This window comes from Neofelis nebulosa, chromosome 6 (assembly GCF_028018385.1).
Source record: "Neofelis nebulosa isolate mNeoNeb1 chromosome 6, mNeoNeb1.pri, whole genome shotgun sequence".
NCBI lineage: Eukaryota > Metazoa > Chordata > Mammalia > Carnivora > Felidae > Neofelis > Neofelis nebulosa.
The window spans coordinates 26,032,552-26,059,823 of NC_080787.1; the positions used below are offsets into that span (position 1 = coordinate 26,032,552).

The window sequence follows — 27,272 nt, forward strand, 5'->3', positions numbered from 1 at the left end:
ATTTCTACAGGTTTGTAGCCCTCTTAACTTTCCAATGCAACAGGCCAAGGTCCAGGATGGTACACAAATGTATATATGCACAGACTCAGAGGACAGAGGTCTCATCAATGAAGAGTTTAATAAGAAAATAGGGGACTCCACCCTCACCACATTCCAGCATGCCTGGTCTGCAGGGCAGAGCTGACTAAGCAGTTGGCCTGACAGCTAGAAAGCTCTGGAGGATTGTAGCCAGTGAGAGTCAGAAAAGCAAATGCTGCCAGATTTCCGCATCCATGGAATGCCTTACTGGAAGAGATGGAGCTCTGAGAAATTCATTTCCTTTTTTCTCTTCCACTAAGACCTGTATGGTTTTATAATGGCATTTTAAGCTAGCTGTTAATGTGGGTAATGTAGTTTGGGAAAAGCAAAAAGGCCCAATTATATGAATCAATATATTGTGTGAAGGGAGAACAAAAGCCTCTATTAAATATGAAGCAGGGCTTCAGTTCCAACTAGAAGTAGGCCAAACAAGGAAACCAAAACCGTTGTGTGAGATTGTTGTGAGAAAGGAGTGCTTCTCTGATCTCAGCTTGTTCATTCTCCCTGCAGGTAGAAATGCTGTGGATTCACTGGGCAAATTAGTAGTCCCAGACCCAACGAGCACCTGCACAGACCACACAATAGGTCCTTATATTTGTTGAATTCATGAACAAATGAATGAATAAAGAAGGTGACAAATGGCCCCACCCTCCCTTAACCATGTTTTTTAGGCCAGTGCTTTCAAAATGATGTCCTCTGACCAGCAGCATGGGCATCACCTGGGCACTCATCCATAAGACAAGGCTGCCTCCCCAAAACCTCAGCAGACCTACAGAATCAGCAACTCTGGGCATGGGGACCCAGCAATCTGTGTTTTATGAGGCCCCACAGGCAGTTCTGATGTGCACTCTACAAGTGTGAGAACCTCTGCTTTAGACAAAGCCCAGGTTTCAAGGAGAAGAGTTACCACTCAAGAAATATACATTGTTAGCACTCCAGGGGTGAAGATGAATCTAACATATTTCCTATCTTCAAGGAGTGTTTTGAAGCCATTTCTTGAACTGGTCGCACTTCCAGCGTTCAATCAGAAAACTTTATTCTTCCCTCCAACTGTTCTTTCAAAGACAGTTCTAATCCAACTGTGGGCTCCCTGAGGTCAAAGAGGTAGGAAGGGATGGGAAGGGAGGAGAAGCAAGGAATAAGAGAGGTCTTACTTGACTAAGATAGAGGGAACGGGCACCCCCAGGGAAATCCTCCAACTTCAACCTCCTGTATATGGGCACTGCCTTGCAACTTGTGATTGTTCACCCAGCCTCAGTATCTGCTAACCTTAACTTTCTTTTGGGGTCACCCTCACCCTCATTCTTGGGTGGAATTGCAGAACTACCCCTAAACTGGCATCAGGCACTACTCCTTTCCAGGCAAAGCATGAAGCTTTGGCCCACCATCTTTTTGAGTAATGTTCCTATCCAATGAGTCATCTTGCTTCATTCCCTAACCAGGCAGGTGGAGTCCAGGACACCTTTTACCTTCAAATCTGGGTCCTACATATTCCAGGAGACAAAGGTCAGATACTCCTGTCTCCTCTTGAAGACGCTCTTGTGTAGCTTCAGGGAAGGAAAATCCTGCTTGCTTATTTATAGGGTCTTTTCCTAAATTCTTAACTTCCAAGGACTTGGCTGGAACGTGAATGATGGGTGGATAGTGACAAGCTGATTTCCAGAAATCTCGTTGACCAAACCCCCATGAATTACCTCATGCCTCACTTCAAAATGTGTGCTTCATTGGCATCTAAGTTTGTGAAATCCCAGCAATTGAGACTGTTCTATTTTGACATCCTTTTATACTATACACATAAATAACTAATATTTATATGGTGCTTCCCAGTAAATAAAGTGCCCCCTGGTTTGATAAGATATGTAATGGCGTTATTAGAAACCCGTAAGATCCATATGAAACAAAGATAGGGTTAGAGTTTAGAATTTTATTTATTTATTTATTTATTTATTTATTATTTTGGGAGAGAGAGAGCACGTGCATGCGGGAGCGTCAGAGAGAGAGGGAGAGACAATCTCAAACAGCCTCCACACTGTCAGCACGGAGCCTGAGGCGGGGCTTGAAGTCAGGAATAATGAATGAGATCATGACCTGAACTGAAACCCAGAGCCAGATGCTTAACCGACTGAGTCACCCAGGTGCTCCTAGAGTTGAGAATTTTAAAAGGGAGAAAGATCACTCTTACCTGGAGGGTCAGGTAGCCCTTAACAGCTATTCATAACAATACAGGATTTGTTAGTGTTTATCAGGAAAGGTGTTTCCCAAAGCTTCAACAAGTAAGCCTTCAAGGTGGCTCCATCAATTACTTAAGTCTCTGCCTGATAAAGCCTCCCAACCTCACCCCTTGCCTCTCCCAACTGCTCTGATAACCCTGCTTCCACCACATAATTTCCTTTTAACACTTCTCAAAACTTAGAATTTACGCAAGACCCTGTTTGAGACCCTCTTAAAACAAATACCAACTGCCAAATTATCCATCTGGGGGAGCTGCACTGATACACAAGCAGTAGTCTGACTACATTTGAATGCTGCTATAGTCTGCATTAAACTGCAGAGAATGGAGGGATTTGTTCCCAACTGAGAAATGACCACACCTGGCCTGAAAGCTTTCTGCCACACTCTGGCCTTCATGCCCTGACCAAACTTCCATCTAGCTGAGTCCTACACTCCTATAGAACAGAAAACCCCGGGGGATTTAAATCTGTTCCCAAGACCTCATCCCTTTACTGGCCCATTTCAGACAACACAATTAATTGCCTTCTTCAAAATAATTCAAACATAATCTCTTACTCAACCAGAACTCAGGAGAATTAGTTTCTTGAACTAGTTCTGTGGATACTAAAAAGTTCATCTGTCCATTTGCATGTCAGGTGTCTTGCCTATAAACCAATCTCCAATATGTCATGATTGTGATCTGCTGTTAAGCAGACATCAGCAGAAAGTAATGCAGAACTTCTATACTTAACCAGAGATTTCAAATATTGATAAAGCTTGCCCCTTGCTGCCCAGAACATGGCCAAAAAACATTAAGTATTTAGGAAAATGCATAAAGCTAATTGCTAAACAGCACTCTAGAGCTGGGCTCTCCATAAGGGACCAGTAATGGAGCATGTAAATAATTTTACAGCGCAAATCACACTGCCTGCTATTGTATAGTATATGTCCTCTACAATGCTTATAAATGCGCTGACCACACCTCCTTCCTTCCTTCTTCACAACTGGCTTGCAACTTCCCTGGAACTATTTTGAATGCCTAGGATAGCCAATGCTGAACTCTTAATTCCAAAGACATTGATATTTTCCTGGTGCTTATAACCTTCTCCCACACTTACACCATGCCACTCTGCAGACACTCTCTCTTGCCTAACTTGTCTGATGCCCCTTCTTTCACTCTTCTAGCCACCTAAATACCATTTTCTCCAGATTTCAGTTCTCAGCCATTATCTCCCCCCTTCATGCTCCAGACCCCCTATTTTGGGAAACATCCCTTTCCAGAGCTACAGGAACTCTGCCCTGAGCTCCAATCCAAATTTTCTAAGCCCCTGATTGGGACTTGTACTTGAATGCTCTTTGGGCTGCCTCGCATATGACCCCTTTTTCTTACTTTGGGAGACTTCCGAGAGCTAATGAGCATTTGTGGAGGACAGAGGCTGCATCCCACTGGAAAACTGAAAAATCCAGACACTACTCTCCCAACCACCCTTGCAGCCAGCTGCAGCGTGAGGTCTGTGCCCATCAGCTGCACCTGTCTCTCGAATCAGGCATTTGTGACATAGGGAATCAGGGACTGAACAGCATGGCAGTGCTGTTCACTAAGGCAGTGGCCAAGAGACCAAGAGGCTAGGGAAGCAGAATCCACCATCTGGCAGTCTATAGTGCACAGTGTCCAGACTCAGAGGCAGTGCCGGGGTAACTCGTGGTTTAAACAGGGCATTGTTCCAGGTGGGTAGCTTTGAGCCTGATTCTGTAGAGCCCCTGAAGACTCTGCAAACTAACTACCCAAGCTCCTTTATGAAGTTCCCTTGCTGCTTAAATCGGAGATCTTCATTGCTTCCAACTAAGAATCCTAACTGATGCAGTTTCTAATCCATCATCTCAAATTCAACTGGTCTAAAATTGAATTCTGCTTCCCCTCCCAAAAAAACCTGTTATTTACTGTAAATTTCCTTTTCTTTCCAATGACATAATTCTCTCAGTCACCCAGAATGTAACTTCAGTTATTCTTAACTTTCCCACACATCGGGTGTTACTGATTTCTCTGTGACAATGCCTTTCTCGCCCATCTCTTCTGGTTTTTGCATGGCCACAAACCTTTGCTTCTAATTTAATCTAACTTTATCTAGTGTTGTACTAATGCAGCGAGCAGCATTCTAACTGGTCTCCCTAACTTCGAGCTTTCCCATGTTTCATTTCTGGCACACAGCACTAGAAATGCCCATAATGCTGTTATTGTTGTATCACCCCCTACTCAAAAACTCACAAAAGCCTCCCTGATGTCAGAGTAAGTTCCCAAGTGTTCAGTGTAACCAGAGACCAGCGGTCCTTTCCCCTGGGGTTCTTCCTTCCACACATGCAGTCCCTATTTTTGCCCTATATCATGCTAGATTGAGAGCACAGCCCTTCTTTGTATTTCCCCAAACATTCCAAAGTGTTAGTGATCCATTAAGACCTTGAAGATTTCATAGGAAATATGGAACAAGAGTTCACCCTGCACACCTCTAAGCAAACATGCTAGAAATCCATATTAGGCATCTCTGTTTGTGAAGTGCTCTTTTGACCATAAACATGAAGATACAAGTTGCTTCTCTCAGTGTTCTGTTTACCTCCCTGCATGTTTGCTCATCTGCAAGGTGAGAATAGTAACAGAACCCACCTTCCAAGAGTTTCTTTGAGGATTAAATGGGTGGATAGATGTGAAACCCTCAGCCTAGTGTTTGGCACCACACTTTTATTATCACCCCTGGATTTCCTTTGAGCCAAACTTCCTACTTTACTGAGGCAAATTTGAGCTGGGTTCCTGTCACTTGCCATGAATTATCATAAAAGACATAGAAGACACAACTGTACAAAGTACATTTTATTTTTCTCATTTTATAAGGAGTCAGTGAAGCCAAGCAATATTCTTTAGCAGCCATTTGTCTTTGGCCATAAGTGCCACTTTAACCATGAGAAATGAGAAAATGCCTATTTTATGGTTATCACAAATATTTTGCAACTTAGATTTTCTGAAACTCCCCCCCGCCCAATGTTACCCGAATATCTGGTTCACTTACTTTTTTATTTTTATTAATGTTTATTTGTTTATTTTTGGAAGGGAGAGAGAGAGTACGAGTGGGGAGGGGCAAAGAGAGAAAGAGAGAGAATCCCAAGCAGGCTCTGTACTGTCATCACAGAGACCAATGCAGGGCTCAAACCCAGAAACCATGAGATCATGACCTGAGGCAAAACCAAGACTTGGATGCTTAACCAACTGAACCACACAAATTCCCCTCACTTACTTTTCTCTTAAATGATTTTTAACTATGAAATATTTTAAACATATAGAAAAGTACTAAAAATAGCAGTCATCTTGGGTTTATTTCTAAAATGCTTATAGTTTGTTTTTCATGATAGGTTTTTAATCTACTGAGAATTTGTTTTTCTGTATAGTGAAAGGTAGGGATTTAACTGCATCTTTTTCCATATAAATAGTCCATTGTAGCTATATCATTTATCAAAGAATCCATCCTTTCCCCAATAATTTATAACACTATAGCATTTAAGTCACCAAATATTTGTGCACCAGTTTCTAGATTCTTTATTCTGTAGCATTATTTGTCAGTCCTATGGCACTCCTTACATCACCATCTATTTTAATTATTATAGCTGTGGACTGTCTTTATACCTCTTGTACCTCCTTTTTCCTTTTTCAGCTTCCATTGCTTCTGCTTCCATTTTCACCACTGACACTACTGCTTTTCAAAACATTTGTTACTGTTATTAGCTCTTTATTGTTTCATTTCAATTTTAGGATAAGCATATAGAGTTCCATGAAAAATTTTATGAGAATGTTATGATGATGAGTGAGATTTGTATTGGAATTGCATTGACTTTCTAAATTGTTTGGGGGAGAATTAGAACCATTCCAATATTGCCTTTTCATCCAGGAATGTGGTATGTTTCAACATTTATTTATATCTTCTGTTATATCTTAAAGGTTTTTAGTTTTTTCCATGAAGGTATCATATTTTTTGTAGCTCTACTACTGATAACCTTACAGTGTAGGGTAATATTATAAACTTCACCTTTTTCTAAATTACTTGGTCAATTATTTGATGCTATTGTTTAAGAATGCTACTGGTTTCTGTACATCAATCTGTATCTAACGATTTTGTTGAATGTTCTTATTAGTTCCCACACTTTACTTATAGAGTTTCTGGAGTTTGCCATATGGACATTCATGTCATTTGCAAAAATATATATAATAGTTGTTTCTTCCTTTCCAGCTCTTATATGTTGTGCCCTGTGTCTGGTAAGGAACTTCAGCCAATATTCAGTAGTGATGGCAGATATCCATATCCTGTCACTATCTGATTCTAAGGTATCCTTTGAAGGAAATAGCCTTCTATTCTTAGTTTATTAACAGTTTTATCATGGATGATTGTTGAATGTTAACAAATGTTTTTCCTACATCTTTTGAGATGACCATACATTTTCTTCTTTAACCTACTCATGTGGTAAATTGCACAGATTTATTATGTTAAGTCATTAATGTTAGATGACCATTCCTCAATTTGGAGTACTAATATTTTATTTAAGATTTTTCCTTTTACGTTGATGAGTGAGAATTGCATATAACTTCCTTATTCATAATTGGTCATTGCCCTTGACCAATTTTGCAAAAAGTTATTACCAGCCTCATAAAAGGAATTAGAGAACTTGCCTTCTTTAATTCTCTGGAACACATTCTATAAAACAAGTATTATTAATTCCTTGATATTTGTTAGAAATGACTCATGAAATAGTTTGGGCTAGTGTTTTTAGGGACGTATATGTTCACTATTCATTCAATGTTTTAAAAGTCATAAGACTACTTATATTTTTTATGTCCCCTTAAGTAGATTTGGGAGAATTATATTTTTCTAGGAAATTGTCTATTTCCACTAAGTTTTTAATTTCCTGGCATAGATCATCTTATAATTTTTAGAAGTCCACACAGTCACTACAGTTAAAGGTCCTTTTTTAGTGTTTTCAAGATGGTGGCAGAGTAGGAAGACCCTAGGTTTGTCTTGTCCCACAAATCAGATAACTATGAAATCATCCTAAATGCCACAGAAATCGACCTGAAGACTGACAGAACAAACTCCACAACTAAAGGGAGAGAAGAAGGTAGGAAGTTCAGACACTTGGTTTAGGGGAGAAATGAATCACGGGTGCTGGGCAGAGGGGAGGGAGCCATACTCACAGAGAAATGTTAGAGAGAAAGAGAGAGGAGCAGACATGGAAATGTACAAGAATCTTTCTCCAAAGCCATTGGCTTGGAAAACAAGAGGGGCTAAATTTTGTGAGTTCTTGCAAACAGTAGGACCTAAAGCCTGGAGTTTTAAAGGTCAGTGGACTTGGCTGAGATAGAACCCCAAGACACTGTGTGCTCCTAGAAAGAAGGCAGGCAAACATTCCAGGGCAGAGAGCATGGAAACAGCAAGCTTAACTCAGTTCCAGTGTGGTGTGCACCAACCCCCCTCCACCCGCCAGAAGACCAGCCTGTACTCCTGTTGTTTTGTCATGTTTCTGGAGATTTTCTCTGATCCTTTTTTGTCTTTGTCACTTTTGGTCTCTCTTTTGCACTCAAAGAGTCCTCTTCAACATTTCTTGCTGGGCAAGTTTAGTGGTCATGAACTAATCATGTGTACCTCTGCCCACACCATATCTCCCAACCAGAGTTCTGCAGAGCCTCAGTTCTGGTGGAGGTGGAGTCAGGCCTTATTTCATAAGCAGACCAGACCACAGGTAGTCAAAACTCACTACATTTAAGCCAGGGACCAAACACTGCCCATAGCAGGCAAGAAGAGCCTCTGCAGATGATGGGCCTGAGGGATAGAGCAGCCAAAACACAACAGCAGAGCACATGCAACACATAAATGAGACACTCCCCAAAGTACCAGGCCCTGGGCACTGCATGAGTGCCTTCTTCATAAGGCCATTACTTTCAGGAGCAGGAGACATAACTGATGGCCTGATGAAATGAACAGCAGGCTGGACAGAGCAGAAGAATGAATTTGTGACCTAAAAGATAAAATAATGGAAAATTATGAAGATGAATAGAAGAGAGAATGAAGAATTATACAGCCTGAAGATAGACTTAGGGAACTCAGTTGACGCCATCAAATGTAATAACATTTGTATGACAGGATGCCCAGAAGAAGAAGAGAGAGAAAAGGAGACAGAAAATTTCAAGAAATAATAGCAGAACTCCCCACCCCCAACCTGGGAAAGGAAACAAACATCCAGATCCAGGAGGCACAGAGAACTCCCATCAAAGTCAACAAAAGCAGGCCAAGACCAAGACAAATTATAATTAAACTTGGAAAATACAGTGAGAAAGAAAAATCTTAGAAGCAGCAAGACAAAAAAGTCCTTAACTTACAAGGAAAAACCCATAAGGCTAGCTGGATATTTCTCAACAGAAACTTGGCAGACAAGAAGGGAGTGGCATGATATATTCAAAGTGCCAAATGGGGAAGATCTACAGGCATGAATACTCTATCCAGCAAAGCTATCATTCAGAATAGAAGGAGAGATAGAGTTTCCCAAACAAACAAATATTAAAGGAGTTCATTACCACTAAACCAGCCCAGCAAGAAATGTTGAAGGAGACTCTTTGAGTGCAAAAGAGTGACCAAAAGTGACAAAAACCAAAAAAGGATCAGAGAAAATCTCCAGAAACATGACAAAACAAGTAATAAAATGATAATAAATATATATTTATCAACAATTACTTTGAAAGTAAATGGACTAAATGCTTCAAGTAAAAGACATAAGGTTTCAGGATGCATTTTTAAAAACAAAACAAAACAAAACAAAAAACAAGATCCATCTGTATGCTACCTACATGAGACTCATTTTAGACCTAAAGACACCTGAAGATTGAAAGTCAGAGGGTAGAAAAACATTTATCACGGAAAAGGATGTCAAAGAAAGCCAAAGTAGCAATATTAATATCAGACAAACTAGATTTTAAAATACAGACTGTAAAAAGAGACAGAAGGGTATTATATAATCATAAAGGGCACAATATAACAAGAAGATAAAACAATTATAAACATGTATGCACCCAACATGAATCACCCAAATATATAAAACAATAAACAAACATAAAGGAACTAATTGACAAAACACAGTAATAGTAGAACACTTTAACACCCCACTTGTATCAATGGACAGATCATCTAAGGAGAAAATAAACAAGGAAACAATGGCTTTGAATGACACACTGGACCAGATGGACTTAGCAGATATATTCAGAACATTTCATCCTAAAGTAGCAGAATACACATTCTTTTCAAGTGCACATGGAACATTCTCCAGAGTAGATCACGTATTAGGTCACAAAACAGGCCTCAAAAAAATACAAAAGATTGAAATCATACCATGCAACCTTTCTAGTTACACACTGTAAAACTAGAAGTCAGCCACAAGAAAACATTTGGAAAGACCACAAGTACATGGAAGCTAAACAGTGAATGGGTCAACCAGGAAATCAAAGAAAGTTTTTTTAAAAATATATGCAAACAAATGAAAATGAATACACAACAGTCCAAACACTAAAGAAAGAAATTGAAGATGACACAAAGAAATGGAAAAACATTGCATGCTCATGGATTGGAAGAACAATTATTGTTAAAATTTCTATACTACCCAAAGTAATCTACACATTTAATGCAGTAGCTGTCAAAATACCAACAATATTTTTCACAGAGCTAGAAAAAACAATCCTAAAATTTGTATGGAACTATGAAATACCCCAACTAGCCAAAGCAACCTTAAAAAAAGAAAAGCAGTTAGAGGCATCAGAATTCCAGACTTCAACTTATATTACAAAGCTATAGTGATCAAAACAGTATGGTACTAACACAAAAATAAATACATAGATCATATAACAGAATAGAAAAATTAATCTTCAACAAAATAGGAAGGAATATCTAATGGGAAAGATAGTCTCTTCAACAAATGGTGTTGGGAAAACTTTTGCAACATGCAAAAGAATGAAACTGGACTACTTTTTTACATGAAACATGAAAATAAATTCAAATGCGTTAAAGACCTAAGTGTAAGGCATAAAATCCTAGAGAATGCAGTCAGTAACCTCTTTGACATCAGCCACAGTAACTTCCTTATAGATATGTCTCCTGGGCAAGGGAAACAAAAGAAAAATTAAACTATTAGGAATTCATCAAAATAAAAAGCTTCTGCACAGTGAAGGAAGCAATCAACAAAACTAAAAGGTAACCTCAGAATGGGAGAAGATATTTGCAAATGATATATCTGAAAAAAGGTTAGTATCAAAAATATATAAAGAACTTATAAAACTTGACATCCAAAAAACAATCCAATTAAAAAATGAGCAGAAAAGTGTCTATTCATGTCTTCTGCCCATTTCTTCACTGGATTATTTGTTTTTTGGGTGTGGAATTTCGTGAGTTCTTTATAGATTTTAGATACTAGCTCTTTATCTGATACGTCATTTGCAAATATCTTTTCCCACTCGATCAGTTGCCTTTTAGTTCCGTTGGTTGTTTCCTTTGCAGTGCAGAAGTTTTTATCTTGATAAGGTTCCAATAGTTCATTTTTGCTTTTAAATTTTTTTTTCAACATTTTTTATTTATTTTTGGGACAGAGAGAGACAGAGCATGAACGGGGGAGGGGCAGAGAGAGAGGGAGACACAGAATCGGAAACAGGCTCCAGGCTCCGAGCCATCAGCCCAGAGCCTGACGCGGGGCTCGAACTCACGGACCGCGAGATCGTGACCTGGCTGAAGTCGGACGCTTAACCGACTGCGCCACCCAGGCGCCCCTCATTTTTGCTTTTAATTCTCTTGCCTTTGGAGATGTGTCAAGAAAGAAATTGCTGCGGCTAAGGTCAAAGAGGTTTTTTCCTGATTTCTCCTCTAGAGTTTTGATGGTTTCCTGTCTCACATTCAGGTCCTTCATCCATTTTGAGTTTATTTTTGTGTATGGTGTAAGAAAGTGGTCTAGTTTCATTCTTCTGCATGTTGCTGTCCAGTTCTCCCAGCACCATTTGCTAAAGAGACTGTCTTTTTTCCATTGGATATTCTTCCTGTTTTGTCAAAGATTAGTTGGCCATACATTTGCAGGTCCAATTCTGGATTCTCTATTCTATTCCATTGGTCTATGTGTCTGTTTTTGTGCCAATACCATACTGTCTTGAAGACACCAAGATGGCCAACAGACACATGAAAAGATATTCAATGTCACTCCTCATCAGGGAAATACAAATCAAAACCACACTTAGATACCACCTCACACTGATCAGAGTAGCTAAAATGAACAAATCAGGAGACTATAGATGCTGGCAAGGATGTGGAGAAATGGGAACCCTCTTGCGTTGTTGGTAGGAAGGCAAACTGCTGCAGCCACTCTGGAAAACTGTGGAGCTTCCTCAAAAAATTAAAAATAGAACTACCACCAATAGCACTGCTAGGAATTTACCCAAGGGATACAGGAGTGCTGATGCATAGTGGCACATGTACCCCAATGTTTATAGCAGCACTTTCAACAATAGCCAAATTATGGAAAGAGTTTAAATGTCCATCAACTGATGAATGGATAAAGAAGATGTGGTTTATATATACAATGAAATACTACTTGGCAATGAGAAAGAATGAAATCTGGTCATTTGCAGCAACGTGGATAGAACTGGAGGGTATTAGGCTAAGTGAAATAGGTCAGGCAGAGAAAGACAGATACCATATGTTTTCACTCATATGTGGATCTTGAGAAACTTAACAGAAGACCATGGAGGAGGAGAGGGGGGATAAAAGTTACAGAGAGGGAGGGAGGCAAACCATAAGAGACTCTTAAATACAGAGAACAAACTTAGGGTTGATGGGGGGTGGGAGAGAAGGGAAAGTGGGTGATGGGCATTGAGGAGGGTACTTGTTGAGATGAGCACTGGGTGTTGCATGGAAACCAATTTGACAAATTATATTTGCAAAATTAAAATTAAAATTAAAATTAAAAATTAAAAAGATAAATAAAAAAAATAAATAAAAGTCCAAAAATGAGCAGAAGATATGAACGTTTTTCCAAAAATACATACAGATGGCCAACAGACACATGAAAAAAATTCTCAAAATCACTGATCATCAGGGAAATAGAAGTCAAAATAACAATGAGATATCACCTCACACCTGTCAGAATAGCTGAAATCAACAACACAAGAAATAACAGGTGTTGTTGGCAAGGATGTGAAGAAAGGAGAACCCTCTTGCACTGTTGGTGGAAATGCAATCTTGTGCAGTCATTCTGGAAAACAATATGGAGGTTGCTCAAAAAGTTAAAAATAGAACTACCTTATGATCCAACAATTGCACTACTAGGTATTTACCCCCAAAATACAAAAACACTAATTCAAAGGGATAAATGCACCCTTATATTAATAGCGGTGTTATCTACAATAGCCAAATTAAGGAAACAGCCCAAATGTCCATTGACAGATAAATGGATGAAGAAGATGTGTTATGTATATACAATGGAATATTATTCAGCCATAAAAAAAAGAATGAAATCTTGCCATTTGCATCAACATGGGTGGAACTGGAAAGTATTATGCTAAGCGAAATAAGTCAGTCAGAGAAAGATAAATACCATATGATTTCACTCATATGTGGAATTTAAGAAACAAAATAAATGAGCAAAGGAAAAAAAAGAAGGAGAGGCAAACCAAGAAACAAACTCTTTACTATAGAGAACAAGCTGAGGGTTACTAGAGGGGAGGTGGGTGGGAGGATGGGTTAAATAGGTGATGGAGATTAAAGACAGCACTTGCTGTGAGGAGCACATGATGTTGTATATAAGTGTTGAATCACTACATTGTACACCTGAAATTAATATTACATATTACACATATAGTGTACTATTAATTTCAGGTGTATAATGTAATGGAATTTAAATAAAAACATATTTTATTAAAGATATATTTTTTAAAAATTTCTAATGTTTTTGTTCCTTCACTAATCTTAAAGCTTTGTCTATTTCATCAAGGATTTTTTTCCTCTTCAAAAGAATAAATTTTGATAGAGTTGTTCTTCTCTATGGTAATTTTCTATTTCTTTAATTTATGTTTTCATCTTCATTATTTTATTCTTGGATTTGCTCTGTTCTTATTCTTCTATCTCCTTGAATTGTATTTTTACCTTGTGTATTTTTCTATTCCTTCTCTTTTAAATTTTGTGCATTTAAGGATATAAGTTTTCTCTAAATACTATTTTATTTATAGCCTCAAAGTTTTGATATGTAAGGATTATGTTGTCATACATTTCTAAAGATTTTTAAATTTACATTGTGACTTCTATTTGACCCAAATCAGAAGTATGGTTTTTACATTCTAAATACATAGGGAAAGATCCAACATGGTGAGAAGTAGGGGGACCCGAAGTTCCCTTGTCCCTCAAACACAGCAGTGTTGAAGCCAAAGGACTTTGAATTCCAGGAGTCCAGGCTGCAGAGTTACAGAGTTATCTCCAAGGGCCCACAGAGACAAGCTGGTGGGCCATAGGTGCATGACTGAGAACTGGGAGTGATAAAACGGGTAGCACAGCACGGATGGGAGGGATTCCCTTCTGCAGAGAGACAGGGAAGAGAAAAAGAGGCTAGAGAAGTATAGGACTCCATCTGAACAAGAGAAAAACCACGGACCAGGTTGGACAAAGATCCAATCTCTAACTAAAGGGGCTTTCTCTGGACTGGGGCTGGCTTCTCTGTTCACACACCTGGGGAGGAAGGGAGCCAGCCTGGACTCGGTACTAGTTCAGAGGCACAGTCCACAGTGGGAGAAAGTAATCCCCTCCCTGGAGTGCAGTGGGAAGAAGGTATATAACCATTCAAAGATCAAAACTGCCTGTGCCCACCAGCCAGAGGCCATATATTATTGGTTCAGAACAACACTTCCCCAGAACTGGTGTGCAGAGTGGGATTCTTTAAGACATAGGGGTTTAGGGGCGCCTGGGTGGCGCAGTCGGTTAAGCGTCCGACTTCAGCCAGGTCACGATCTCGCGGTCCGTGAGTTCGAGCCCCGCGTCAGGCTCTGGGCTGATGGCTCAGAGCCTGGAGCCTGTTTCTGCTTCTGTGCCTCCCTCTCTCTCTGCCCCTCCCCCGTTCATGCTCTGTCTCTCTCTGTCCCAAAAATAAATAAAAAACGTTGAAAAAAAAATTAAAAAAAAAAAAAAAGACATAGGGGTTTAAATCCAAGCCAAGCACCAGGGAGGTGTGGAATTTGGTGCACCAGGATAAACTGCCTCGTTCACACATGCAGCACTGTGAGGATGGCCTGAACAGAGTGGTTTGGGACACCCGGTCCATGGGAGGAGAGACTGGGGTGTTGCCATTTTTCTCCCCATCAACACCAAGGTGGGGCTTCAGGGAAGGAACAGTGGGCCCACAGTGGAGGCTGGACCTGCCTACACCAAACCACTCCCCCTGCCCTGCACTGGATAACTGCATATCTACAGGAGCAGGATTGACACTGACCAACCAGACAGTCCTCCTCCAGAGCAGCTCTGCCACTGGTTCCAAGGCACCCAGCGGTTTTGCATTTCTGGATTTAATTCTTGGTTAATTCTTATTATATATTTTTTTCTTCCTTTTCTCCTTCTTATTTCTTCCCTCCTCTAGTCTGGTTATTCAGATTCTTGGTTTGTTTAAGTAGACATATTTAATCTATTCTCTTTATACCTGTTCTATATCTTCTTCTTTATTTTCCTCTCTGTCTCTCTGGATTGTCATATACTTTCTCTGGTCAATTTTATTTTATTTTATTTTATTTTTCCCCACCCCTCTCATTTCTCTCTTTATATGGGATAAGGCCTCTTCCATCAACAACACCCCACCCCATTGTTTTTCTGTTGCTGGTGTTTTTGTTTTATTTTTGTTTTTTTTTTTATTTTTGTTTTTGTTTTGTCTTTGTTTTTTTGTTGTTGTTTGTTTTTTGTTTCTTTGTTGTCTTTTCCAGGGCTACTTCAATGAACAAATCAAAGCACACCTAGTGGAGGGTCCAAAACATCACTACAAGTAGGGAGATGAAGCAACCAGAGTCACAACAGAAAGCAAGTAACACACTCCAAAAAACACCTCCTGAAGGGCCAGGCCCTGGACAGTGTATGACCCCTCTTTAATATTGTAATGCTTATATGTGCAGGACATATAGCAAGCTTTTAAAACACATAAGGGACAAAAAAATAGCCAAAATAACAAAACAGAAGAATTCTCCTCAAAAGAATTTCCAGGAAGAAATGACAGGTAAGGAATTTATCAAAACAGATATAAACAATATAACTGAGTAAGAGTTTATAGTAATAGTCATAGGATTAATAGCTGGGCTTGAAAAAAGCATAGAAGACAGCAGAGAATCTATTGCTGCAGAGATCAAGGAACTAAAATATAGTCATGATGAATTAAAAACCTATAATGAGGTGCAAAAAAACTAGAGGCGATACAGCAAGGATTGAAGAGGTAGAGGGGCAAATAAGTGAAATAGAAGAAAAAATTATGGAAAAGGATGAAACTGAGAAAAAGAGAGATAAAAATTTTCTAGACCACCAGGGGAGAATTAGAGAACTAAATGATTCAATGAAACGTAATAATATCCATATCATAGGAGTTCCAGAAGAAGAAGAGAGAAAGGGGTGGAAGGTGTACTTGAACAAATCATAGGTGAGAACTTCCCTAATCTGAGGAAGGAAACAGACATTGAAACTTCAGATGTAATTTGAATAGATCTTCTGCACAGCAAATCATAGTGAAACTGGCAAAATACAAACATAAAGAGAGGATTCTGAAAGCAGCTAGGGACAAATGGGTCTTAACCTAACAAGGATAGACACATACGGGTAATAGCAGACCTACCTACTGAAGTTTGGCAGGCCAGAAGGGAGTGGCAGGAAATATTCAATGTGCTGAATAGGAAAAATATGCAGCCAAGAATCCTTTATCCAGCAAGGCTGTCATTTAGAATAGAAGGAGAGATAAAGTTTTCCCAAACAAAAACTGAAGGAGTTCATCACCAATAAACCAGCCTTAGAAGAAGTCCTAAGGGGGACTCTGTTAGTCGAACATTGCAAAGACCACAAAAGAACAGAGACATCACTACAAGCATGAAACATAAAATGATGACTCTAAATCCATATCTTTCAATAATAACACTGAATGTAAATGGACTAAATGCTCCAGTCAAAAGACATAGGGTATGGATAAAAAAACAAGACCCATCTGTCTTCAAGAGACCCATTTTAGACCTGAGGACACCTTCAGATTGAAAGTAAGGAGATGGAGAACTATCTATCATGCTACTGGAAGTTGAAAGAAAGCTGGAGTAGCCATACTTATATCAGACAAACTAGTTTTAAACTAAAGGCTGTAACAAGAAATGAAACAGGACATTATATCATAATTACAGGGTCTATCCATCAGGAAGAGCTAACAATTATAAACGTTTATGCACCCAATTCATAGCACCCAAATATATAAAACAATTAATCAAAAACATAAGCAATCTTATTGGCAAGAATGTGGTAACTTCAGAGGACTTTAATACTCTACTTACAATAATGGACAGATCATCCAGGTATAAAATAAATAAAGAAACAATGGCCCTGAAAGATACACTGAACAAAATGGACTTGACAGGTATATTCAGAACTTTTTATCCTAAAGCAGCAGAATACACAGTCTTCTCGAGTGCCCATGGAACATGCTCCAAGATAGATCACATACCCTATCACAAAACAGCCCTCAATAAATACAAAACAATTGATATCATACCATGCACATTTTCAGATCACAATGCTATGAAACTTGAAACCAACCACAGGGAAAAGGTTGGAAAACCTCCAAATGCATGGAAGTTAAAGAACATCCTACTAAAGAATGAATGGGTCAACCAGGCAATTAAAGAAGAAATTTAAAAATATATGGAAAGAAATGAAAATGAAAACACGACAGTCCAAACCCTTTGGGATACAGCAAAGACAGCCTTAAGAGGAAAATATATTGCAATCCAGGCCTATCTCAAGAAATGAGAAAAATCCCAAATACAAAATCTAACAGCACACCTAAAGGAACTAGAAGCAGAACAGCAAAGAAACCCCAAGGCCAGAAGAAGAATAAAGATCAGAGCAGAAATAAACAATACAGAATCCAAAAAAACAGTGGAACAGATCAATGAAACTAAGAGCTGGTGTTTTGAAAAAATAAACAAAATTGATAACCCCCTAGCCAGACTTCTCAAAAAGAAAAGAGAAAGGACCCAAATAGAGCAAATCATGAATGAAAATGGACTTATCACAACCAATCCCTCAGAAATACAAACAATTATCAGAGAATACTATGAAAAAAATATATTGCAACAAACTGGACAACCTGGAAGAAATGAACAAATTCCTAGACACCCACACGCTACCAAAACTCATACAGGAAGAAGTAGAAAATTTGAACAGACCCATAACTAGTGATGAAATTGAATAAGTTATCAAAAATCTCCCCACAAATAAGAGTCCTGGACCAGACTGCTTCCCAGGGGAATTCTACCAGACATTTAAAGCAGAGTTAATACCTATCCTTCTCAATCTGTTCCAAAATATAGAAACAGAAGGAAAGCTTCCAGACTCATTCTATGAAGCCAGCATTACCTTGATTCCCAAACCAGATAGAGACCCCACAAAAAAGGAGAATTACAGACCAATATCCCTGATGAATATGGATGTAAAAATTCTCAACAAGATACTAGCAAATCAAATTCAACAGCATATAAAAACAATTATTCACTGTGATCAAGTGGGATTCATTCCTGGGCAGCAGGGCTGGTTCAATATTCACAAATCAATCAACGTGATACATCACATTAATAAAAGAAAGGATAAGAACCATATGATCCTGTAAATAGATGCAGAAAAAACATTTGACAAAATACAGCATCTTTTCTTAATGAAAACCCTCAAGAGAGTCGGGATAGAAGGAACATACCTTAGCATCATAAAAGCCATATATGGAAAGACCACAGCTAATATCTTCAATGGTGAAAAACAGAGCTTTCCCCCTGAGATCCAGAACATAACAGAGATGTCCACTCTCACAGCTGTTAACATAGTGTTAGAAGTCCTAGCATCAGCAGTCAGACAACAAATGAAGTAAAAGTCATCAAAATTGACAAAGAGGTCAAACTGTCACTTTTCACAGATGACATTATACTCTACATGAAAAACCCAACAGACTCCACCAAAAGTCTGCTAGAGCTGATACATGAATTCAGCAAAGTCACAGGGTACAAAATCAATGTACAGAAATTGGTTGAATTTTATACACCAATAATGAATCAATAGAAAGAGAAATACAAAAACTGATCCCATTTATAATTTCACCAAGAACCATAAAATACCTAGGAATACACCTAACCAAAAATATAAAATATCTCTATGCTGAAAACTCTAGAAAGCTTATGAAGGAAATTGAAAAAGATACAAAGAAATGGAAAAACATTCCATGCTCATGGGTTGGAAAAATAAATATTGTTAAAATGTCAATATTACCCAAAGTAATCTACACATTCAATGCACTCCCAATCAAAATTTCACTGGCCTTCTCAAAGCTAGAAAAAAACAATCCTAAAATTTGTATGAAACCACAAAAGACCGTGAATAACTAAAGTAACATTGGAAATGAAAACCAAAGCGGGAAGCATCACAAACCCAGACTTTAGCCTCTACTACAAAGCCTCTACCACATCAAGACAGTATGGTATTGGCACAAAAACAGACACATAGACCAATGGAATAGAATAGAGAACCCGGAACTTGACCCACAAATGTATGGCCAACTAATCTTTGACAAAGCAGGAAAGAGTATCCAATGGAAAAAAAACAGTCTTTAGCAAATGGTGCTGGGAGAACTGGACAACAACATGCAAAAGAATGAAACTAGACCACTTTCTTACACCATACACAAAAATAAACTCAAAGTGGATGAAGAACCTGAATGTGAGACAGGAAACCATCAAAACCCTAGAGAAGAAAGCAAGCAACAATCTCTTTGACCTCAGACGCAGCAATTTCTTACTCAACACATCTCCAAAGACAAGGGAATTAAAAGCAAAAATGAACTATCGGGACCTCATCAAGATAAAAAACCTTCTGCACTACAAAGGAAACAATCAACAAATCAACAATCAACCGACAGAATGGGAAAAGATATTTGCAAATGACATATTGGATAAAAGGTTAGTATCCAAAATCTATAATGAACTTATCAAACTCAACACCTGAAAAACAAATAATCCAGTGAAGAAATGGACGGAAGACATGAATAGACACTTTTCCAAAGAAGACATCCAGATGGCCAAGAGACACATGAAAAGATCCTCAATGTCACTCCTCATCAGAGAAATACAAACCAAAACCACACTGACATACCACCTCACACTGATCAGAGTAGCTAAAATTAACTCAGGAAACAACAGATGCTGGCGAGGATGTGGAGAAACAGGAGCTCTCTTGAATTGTTTGTGGGAATGCAAACTGTTGCAGCCACTCTGGAAAACAGTGTGGAGGTTCCTCAAAAAATTAAAAATAGAACTATCCTATGACCCAGCAATAGCACTGCTAGGAATTTACCCAAGGGATACAGGAATGCTGATTCACAGGGGCACATGTACCCCAATGTTTGTAGCTTTCAACAATAGCCAAATTATGGAACTAGCCTAAATGTCCATCAACGGATGAATGGATAAAGATGTGGTTTATATATACAATGGAATGCTACTTGGCAATGAAAAAGAATACAATGAAAAAGAATGCCATTTGCAGCAACATGGATGGAACTGGAAGGTATTATGCTAAGTGAAATAAGTCAGTCAGAGAAAGATATCATATGTTTTTATTCATATGTGGATCTTGAGAAACTTAACAGAAGTCCATTGGGGAAGGGAAGGAGAAAAAATTAGTTACAGAGAGGGAGGGAGACAAACCATAAGAGACACTTAAAAACAGAGAACAAACTTAGGGCTGATGGGGGGTTGGGGAGAGAGGAAAATGGGTGATGGACATGAGGAAGTCACTTGTTTGGATGAGCACTGGGTGTTGTATGTAAGCGATGAACCATGGGAATCTACCCCCAAAACCAAGAGCACATTTTACACACTGCATGTTAGCCAATTTGACAATAAATTATATTTTTAAAAAATACATTGTGTAATTAGTATCTTTAACCAAATTTTAATTTAATGCATTGAGATGGGAGACTATTGTTATCATCAGACATCTGTATGGTATCAATTTCTTAGCATTTTTGAGACTTGTTTTATAGGTTGTTAAATATCTAGTTTTATTGTAAATGTTTCACATGTGCTTAAAAAGAATGAATTCTCTAAATAGTGGAGTCATGGTTCTGTGTATACAACTCAAATCTTCTATATATTTATTCATTTTTGTACTTGACATGCCAGTTTCTAGAGAAGATATTAGATTATTTGACAAATGCATGCATCTGTTTATAACTTCCTATCATTATATCAATGTTTGCTTTATATATTTTGGAGATATTTTGTTAATGGCATAAAAGTTGAGGATTATTCTGGTTTTTTTTAGTGAATTATTCCTTTTGTCTTTGAGTAATGGCTATTTTTATCTCAAGTAATGCTTTTTCCCTATAAGTACATTCTGTCTGATAATTCCTGGTCCAACATTGATCTGAGACATTTTTCCATCCATTATTCTTCAACTTTTTTTATCTTTAATTTATACTTGTGTGTACCTGGCATGTAGTGTATAGCTGGATTTGGTGGGATTTTCTTAATCTAATCTAATAACATCTAGTTTTGATAGGTATGGTTTATCTTTTAGTTCACATTTTTCTAATTATTAGTTTTATTTCTATCATTTTTTTTCTACTTAAGCATGCTTTTCATTTTTTTCTTATTTTGATCTTCTACTCTTTATTTTCATTATTAATTACATTTTTAATTCACTATTTTCTTCTACTGAGTTGAAAGTTATATATTCTATCGTTAACACTTCTGTCGTTTCATTTTAAATGTGTAATTGTTCAAAAAAAGGGAGATAAGAGTTAATATTTGTAACTTCCACTCAAGCAATACAAACATTTTAGACCGTCTTTACTCTGATTGTGATCATACCCTTCCAGCTTCTTTATTATTGTTTATATTTTCAGTTTCACATTATTTGTGTTCCTGAAATGGTCGTGTTAGTTCTGTTATTGTTTTTGTTGTGGTGGTGGTGGAAAGGGTTTATATTTAACCTCATGTTTTCCAATTTCTTTATTTGTCATTGCCCTGGTATACCACTCCTAACTTTTGAGTTCAGTTTCTTTTCCCAGAATTGGTTCATTTTGTGAGTATCCGTGGGTTGCAAATCTCTCAGTTTTTGTCTGAAGACTATCTACATTTTACTCAACACACTTAAGCAGTTGTTTCTCTGGGCATAGGATGTTAGGATAAGCCTTTGAATTTATTATTCCATTGACTTCAGACTTCTATTTTCCTCTTGAAAAGCCTGTTGACAGTCTGCTATCATTATTTACCAGTAAGTTCCTCTGGTTGCTTTAAAATTTTTCTTTAGATTTTAGTAGTATGCAATTTCACTCCAGTATTTCTATATGTGAGTTTATTTTCATTTAACCTGCATGAGGCTGAATTTATTAAATCTGAGGCTTATTGTTCTTCAATTCTCGTAAGATGTCTACCATTATTACATTGTATCCCCCATTTTTTTTGAAATCCTATTAGACACACCGTACCTCATTTTATTCTCCATGTCTAGTAACTTTTTCTTTGTGTCTTCCATTTTTTATCTCTTTTCTTGTATTCTGAATAACTTTTAAAATATTATACATTTCATTCTCTCCTCAAAATTTGATCATTGCCCTTCATCATATACAAAGAGTTTTATGTTAAACGGCTATATCTTTCAATTCTAGAATTTGAATTGGTACATTTTCAGATCTGTTCTTCTCTCAAATTTTATTCTTTTTTTTTTTAGGGTACCAATTGCTTTTCATGTCTGTTATCATTGTAAATATATTTAACTTGTATTCTCTCCCAGGTGACCTATTATCTTAAGTTCTTGAGAATTCTAAATCTGCTATCTATGTCTACTGACTCTTGCCCATGGTAAATTATTTCCTTATCAGTTTTGTAATTTTTATGTGGACTCATTTTAATTTGGACTTGTTTTTCCTGTGGAATGCCTTGTGGTCTGGGCTATGGATGCACCCTTCCAGAATGATTGGGGTTTGGCTCTGACACAATCCTAGGGGTATCAGCATCCCAGGATAAATTTCATATTAATATTTCTTGGTTTGGCCCAGGGTTCTGACCACAAGAATAGTGAAATTCAAATCCAAAACTTGTGTAATGTTCAAGCTTGGGTTTTGGAAATCTCAGAGGAGACTTATTTTTTCCACTCAGAAACCATTAAATGCAAACAAGTTTTATTTTCTGTTCTGATTCACTTCTAATGGAAGATGCTGCCCATCAGAAGTTCTAGCATTATATCAGGGCTCCTCAGTTCCAAATGTCTACCTCATGCAGACCCAAGCCTCCATTTTTTGTACCCATATGGACAATAACACCCAAGCACCTAGGTTAACAAAACCAATATACCCCTCATCCAAGCGCTAGGATGTCACATGTATTCACACCACATCCCTCTTAGTTTTTAGTTGCCTCCCTTTTCTGGCACTGGAACTGGGGCTTTCTTTTCTCTTTTTTGAGATACTTAAAAGATTGTTCATTATATTTTTATTCACTTTTTCTAGGTGTTTGTGGCAGGAAAGCTTCAGGCTGCCTTAGCTTATCATATGGCCAGAGACAGAAGTCCCTCATACATATATCTTCTTAGTTGCAACCATCTATAAAAACAATATTACAGAAAAATTGAGATTAACCCAAAGAAAAGCTACAGTTAACAAACTTTTTCACTCATAGTGCTCTACCAAGCTTTGCTTAGTTTAAATAAAATCACATAGACTTTTGTTAGGAAACAACAGGTACATTACACATGGATGCCAAATTGATAAAGAGCCTGCAGGCTCTCATTTGAAACAAGCTTCTTAAACAAAGTTTCTAAGGAAGAAGTTAAATGAGCAAAAATACCTTTGAGAAAAATAATTTTCTCATTACTAGATGTGAATTAGTGGCAGAGTAAACATCTAGGAGTCTGTTGCAATGATTTCAGTAATTGAAAGTTACAGAAATGAGAAAGCATATCATGTCACCATCATGAGAGATATTAAAGGTGATGCCTAGTGATTTGGACAGATAATTCTTGACTTTTCATATTAAAATACATTCAGCAGGATCACATCTTTCTTTGAAATTCCCTAAACATATACCAAAATAACAAGTTTTTCATAAGAAAAATAAAACAAGCAAAAAGAATATTTTATCCACCCTGTCAGACCATCTAAACTACTTCAAAGTTGAGAGAGCCTCAAGGTGATGGGGGCCCCTTAGGTCAGACCTGCATAAAGCCTCTTAACAGCACTGTCAATAGCAATATAATTTGAGTTGCACATGCAAGTTTGAGTTTTCCAGTATCCACATTAAAAGAACCAAGTGAAATTAATTTTAATGATGTATTTTATTCAACCTAATATGTCCAAAATATTAGCAATTCAACATCTAATCAATATAAGAAACATTAAGGAGATACTTCATATTCCTTATGTATTTCTCATATTTCTTTTCTGCATAAAGTCCTTGAATTCTAGTCAATATTTTATACTAACAGCACATCTCAGTTTGGATTAGTCACATTTCAAGTGCTCAATAGTCTCATATGACTGATGGCTATCATATTAGGTCTAAACATCCATTATATACATACTTTGTTCTACAAATCTATTTTTTGCAAGAACTCTTATTTTATTAGAATAATTTTTGGAAGTGAAATTTTTGGACAAAGATAATACCAATATCGTATTTTGGCTTATTGCCAAATTGATGTCCAGATGTGTGTGTTAATTTAAGCTTCCACAGCAGTGCCATTTCTCCATGATGGTGTTCTTTAACTGGGAGACAGAACAACATGCAACTGAAGCTACCAGTGGTAAACAAAGTTTGATAGTCAGGATATGTTATGTATATTTAAAAATTATGTTGTCCCTAATTTTTTAAAATGATTGCTTTCACAATACATTGAAATTATTAATAAAAAAAAGAAATCACTTAAAATCCAACAACCCATGGATCCCTGCTTTGAATGTTTAGGTTTCTCTCTTTACAGATTCATATCTCATCCCTTACTTATATTTAAATAAAAATTCTGTCATACTGATAAAAAACACAAAAACACAGATTACAAACTAATGAAAACAAAACACAGTTATGAAAGAGATTTTTAAACTACAAAAGGACACAATATCCAATTCTACAGTAAAAAAATTAGAATCACAACAAAATAGACCACTTTATGAACAAATAAAAGCTGCCAAAATGACTCATGAAGAAGGTGAAACTAGGAAGATTAATAACTTTGAAAATACATGGGAAGAAGAAATATCTCCCCAAAAGTCTTCAGGATTAGAATGTTTTACAAAGAAGCTTCTCAAACATCTAAGAAATGGTGTTCCCAATCGTTATAAGCAGTTTTTTAGAGCCTGGAACAGAAAGAGGGGAGAATCCAAACCGTTTCAAAAGCAAGAGACTATTAGAAAAGTTAACTTTGAATGTGAACTGCCTCCTGATATATGTACTGTCACTATTATTCTATACAAACTACTCATAAAAACATCATAGATTTATTATCTCATAATTCTATTTTATCTATTAGGTTTGGAATTTTTAAACTCTCTAATAGCCCGGCTCTTACTTTTGAGGACTGAGTACTACTTGGATATAAACTTAGCTTTCAAGATTCTACTCTTTGTAGTTAATAGAGCATCACATGACACAATGAAGAAAGAGATTATTAAAGTATGACTTTCATTGAAGAATAAATTGGTTCACATTTACACTCATTCCAAAAAAAAAAATCTGACTACTTTCCCATAATAGTAGAAATTCAGCAAGCATTTTTTTTATCTGATTTTCAGAAGTTCTGAGTATATTGTGTCATATAGTCAAAGATGATTAATCAAGATTATTGAATCTTGTTCCATTTCTTTCTCTTTTCTAAATCAGACTGTGATAAAATTCCTTATGTACTATGTAATAATTTATTTTAGTTATATGACAATCGCCTAGAGAACATAGATTGCTTGTGTCCTTCTACAATGTCATTTGTCTAACTCAAATATTATTTACACCTAGTGGGTAAAATATGGCATCAAGACTTCACAATACTAATAATCTTGAAATGTCCAGCAGAAGAATTAACTCTATGCCATTGACTTTAAAGTTGTTCATAATGCCAAGCAAAAGCAAAATCCTTTGTAAAATGTACATTGTCTCTGAGTATTATAAGGGAAAATATTGTAATGGATGAAATTATCTACCTCTGAAAAAATCCTAAAAGATTAAACTGTTTTTACTTCAAAAAGCATTTTATAAAGTTAATAATCTATCTTGAAATTTTAAAATAATCGTATCTTTTATACATATAATACATATTTAGTCTATTAATGCTTCAATGTTGTGATAATATATGCTCTTTGAAATCTAGAGATGAAAGGCATTCAGCAGAGCAAATTATATTTTTTATTATTTTTTTGGCATATAGTGTTACTGTTACTACTTCTGCTAAGAATGTTTTGAGATACCAAAAATAAAATTCAAAAATGAGAAGAGATAAGAAGCTCTTTCTTCTTTCCTCTTTTCTACCTAACTATACGTCTTGGAGATCATCCAATGCAAGTAGGTACAAGTCTACATTTATATGTACTTTTTAATTGCTCAGTATTCCTCCATAACATGGAGTGGTCATTAATGAGCACTTCTAGTTATTCACTATTACAAATAACCCTGCACTGAACAAAAGAATATGCATATGTTTTTACAAATGTAAGTATTTCTGACAAAGAAATTTCTAGAGATAGAATTACTTGTTCAAAGGATATAATGAAATTTTGTTTTGATAGACACTGACAAATGGGTTATAATAAGGCCATATAATGATAAACAATATGAAAGCTCAGTAAAATATAGGAAACAGTAAATTTGTTACTGAGCTAGCACTCACACACACACACACACACACACACCACACACACACACACCCATAAAAAAAAAAAAGCAAGGAATCTACAAAGGAAAAAAGTCAATGTGAAAGTGAGAACCTTAGATTAAAAAGAAATCCAAACTGGCTTTTGCCCCAAAGTTGACCTTCAAATCCTGGTGATCTTGTGCTTTCATTGTCAGGGATACATGAATCATGGGCAACAGGCAATAAAACCCAGAGTGGAACCACAGTAAGATTCAAATAGAAAAATCTCTTAATGAGGTCCCAATAGTTCATTTTTGCTTTTAATTCCCTTGCCTTTGGAGATATGTCAAGCAAGAAATTGCTGCGGCTGAGGTCAAAGAGGTTGTTGCCTGCTTTTTCCTCTACGGTTTTGATGGTTTCCTGTCTCACATTCAGGTTCTTCATCCACTTTGAGTTTATTTTTGTGTATGGTGTAAGAAAGTGGTCTAGTTTCATTCTTTTGCATGTTGTTGTCCAGTTCTCCCAGCACCATTTGCTAAAGACTGTTTTTTTTCCATTGGATATTCTTTCCTGCTTTGTCAAAGATTAGTTGATCATACATTTCTGGGTCCAATTCTGGGTTCTCTATTCTATTCCATTGGTCTATGTATCGGTTTTTGTGCCAATACCATACTGTCTTGATGATTACAGCTTTGTAGTAGAGGCTAAAGTCTGGGATCATGATGTCTTTCACTTTGGTTTTCTTCTTCAATATTACGTTGACTTTCAGGGTCTTTTGTGGTTCCATATAAATTTTAGGATTATTTGTTCTAGCTTTAAGAATGCTGGTGC

At 37.1% G+C, this 27,272-nt stretch overlaps 1 protein-coding gene across 2 annotated transcripts in view; it reads left to right on the plus strand.

Annotated features, from left to right (window-relative positions):
- The window catches only part of F13A1 (coagulation factor XIII A chain), a 250,016-nt gene that overhangs the window by 196,180 nt on the left and 26,564 nt on the right, over positions 1-27,272 (plus strand). The window lies entirely within an intron of this gene.